The 2,698-nt window shown below is 29.8% G+C and overlaps 1 long non-coding RNA gene across 1 annotated transcript; it reads left to right on the top strand.

Annotated features, from left to right (window-relative positions):
- Positions 1-402: 402 nt before the first annotated feature.
- Positions 403-2,131, top strand: LOC140435851 (uncharacterized). Its single transcript, XR_011950230.1, has 2 exons — positions 403-675; positions 1,907-2,131. It is a non-coding gene; the product is annotated as an uncharacterized lncRNA (long non-coding RNA).
- Positions 2,132-2,698: the final 567 nt, after the last annotated feature.

Genomic DNA, 2,698 nt, shown 5'->3' with positions numbered 1-2,698 from the left:
TTCATACCTCGAAACAATAGGACCCTGCTGAGCTGAATATTCACGACTCTCTTGACAGGTTATTAGACTACATGCATGAATTATACACCTTTTTCTTTTTAAGTTTATAGGAATGGATTTGTTTTTCAAGATATATGCTAGTTTACCGATATACAATCTACAAGGGAAAAATGACCAACAAACTGAGCAAATCGGTAAACTGTTTAGTCCGAGCTGGCAGCCATATGATTGTTCGTATATTGCAAGATGTTACCAAACAGTTACTTGGTTTGTTTTTGCTGTATATATTATTTCGCATTTTTAAATCACCGTTTAACAAATTTGGTAAACCAAAAATATTTAAAATTGCACTTAACTCGCAATGTTTTTCTTTCAATACAATATTTTCAAAATTCTAGGTATTAAGTGCCGAAACTGTTCAACATATTGTGACAGCAAGATCTCTCTTAAGGCTCATTTATCCAGAAACTGCATTGGCTGCTACTGTCCAAATTGTAACAAGCACTATCAGCGTTACTCCTCTCTTAGAAATCACATTAGGTGGGAATGTGGAAAAGAAGCTCATTTATATTGTAGTCAATGTCCGTACAAGACAAAAGTAAAAGGGAATTTAAGAAGACATATGTTAAGTGTTCATATGGCAGCATGTACCGACATCGATCAGTTAATATGACAGTAAGTATTTGTAATGTATTCTGAAGTAAATATGACGGTGTTACTGGGAAAATTAATTATACTACATTTTAATAATTAGGTTTTGAAATTCAGGATTTACCTAAACAAATTCTCCATATAAAGTTCCATATATCTTACTACCTATTTTCAATAATTACATTGGGAGAAGGTTTGAACCTTAAAAAGATGAAATTAGCAATTAATATCACATTTATTCCAACTCGAAACAAGAAGTTATTTGTAATTTGGTCCTAAATCCTAATTTTTGGCATCAAACCAAAGGTAAACTATTCGTTGCAGATAGTGATGCTACGAAAAACGGTAATATATGGATCAGTACTAATAAAACTGTGATACACTCTACAAAATCAATTGTTCCTCAATATAACAGGAACTGATCTTCGATGGAATTACACATTTCGGCGATACCCGTTCAGAGACTTAAGGCTACCATTAAATAGAGATCCAATAATGTGTTTGTGTGACTATGTAAATCGCACAAACATTTAAGTGTAATGATGATACCAGAGGACATCTTCACTGAAAATTTAATACGATCATATCATTTAAGGAAGTAGTAATCTCCTGTATTAACGTAGATCAAATGATGGATCAAAAACTGTTCATGAACCACTTATCAAATCAAAATGGGTGATAAATTGTAAGGATATCTTTAGTAAACTAGCAAGTGAATTTAATAAATCTTAGCTGACGAGAGCTAAGGACGATCACAGAGATGGTGACTAGACACTGTCAACTGAGGAGATATCTTTACAAGATAGGTGCGGTGAATGACTCATAGTGCAGGAAGTGCAAAATGAATGAAGAAAATGAGATACATGTCCTCTGCCAATCTGAAATGCTAGTGGAGTGGATAGATACCTGATATTGTTGGCTTTTATGAAGAGCACAGGGCTTTTTGGTGGACTTTAATGCAAGGAATGGGTTTCGTATAAAGATCTCACGACCAAGAGCTAGAAATAAGTAGTGTCTCCCCTAAGTGTAGAAAAAAAAATACGCAAATATAAATAGTATTATAATAGTGCAGAATTGAAAAGAGCGGATATTTTTTTGGTAATATATATATATATATATATATATATATATATATATATATATATATATATATATATATTATGTTCATAATAATTTAAAAATAAAATTATGTTTATATGGATTATTATTGGTTTTATTGGTTTATTTACTATTTTTTGAAAATATATTTTTTTAGTAAGAAGAGTGCTAAATACAGCTAAGTGTGTATTTAATGTTTAGAAGTCAGACAACTGTGTACCTGTTGGATATAAAGAATCCGTCGTATCATCACTAATTATCACGAAAAATTATATAACGATGAATGTATGTAATTGACTTCTGCTGCTTCCTCTTTAACTCAGTTTGATTCTACTACCAGTGTATATAATTTTAAATAAATTGTACTGAATTTTTCTACGTTTCTACTTTTTTATTTAATCAATTAGGAAAAAATGGTATATGAGCTGGTTAAAGAGCATTGACTCTTAACAAAAGTTATATATTTGGCGATATAATAAATATAATACTGTAATGCAAATACTCTTAGAAATAGAAATATGCTTAGTTACTACAATACAAAACATTTTTGCAGTTCAAAATCATTTCGAAAGTGAGTCTTTATGTGTATGTATAGTATATTTTGTTTTGTTTTCTTTAAGTTGATGGGGTAGTCAAAAACAACTTTGTTAAGTACCTTTTTCTATTTAATGTAGACTAGACTTTCAAGGTTTACATTTTTGTATGTTGATTAAAAGTATATCATGTTTTATATTGAAGAAAGGTTGAGTCAAAAATGATAGTAATAAATTAAAATAATAATAATAATGATTGTTCTCCCTCAGTTATCTTGTAATATGTAAGAATTTAGCTATACACATATACTCTTACTCTTAGTACTACATAAACTATAGTAACTACTTATAAAGTAGTTTTTAACACCATATACGTAATAAATAAAATACTGTAAAAAACTAGCAAACAAAAAACA

Source organism: Diabrotica undecimpunctata, chromosome 3 (genome assembly GCF_040954645.1).
Source record: "Diabrotica undecimpunctata isolate CICGRU chromosome 3, icDiaUnde3, whole genome shotgun sequence".
In the NCBI taxonomy this organism is placed as follows: Eukaryota; Metazoa; Arthropoda; class Insecta; order Coleoptera; family Chrysomelidae; genus Diabrotica; species Diabrotica undecimpunctata.
This window is presented reverse-complemented; position numbering and strand designations above follow the sequence as displayed.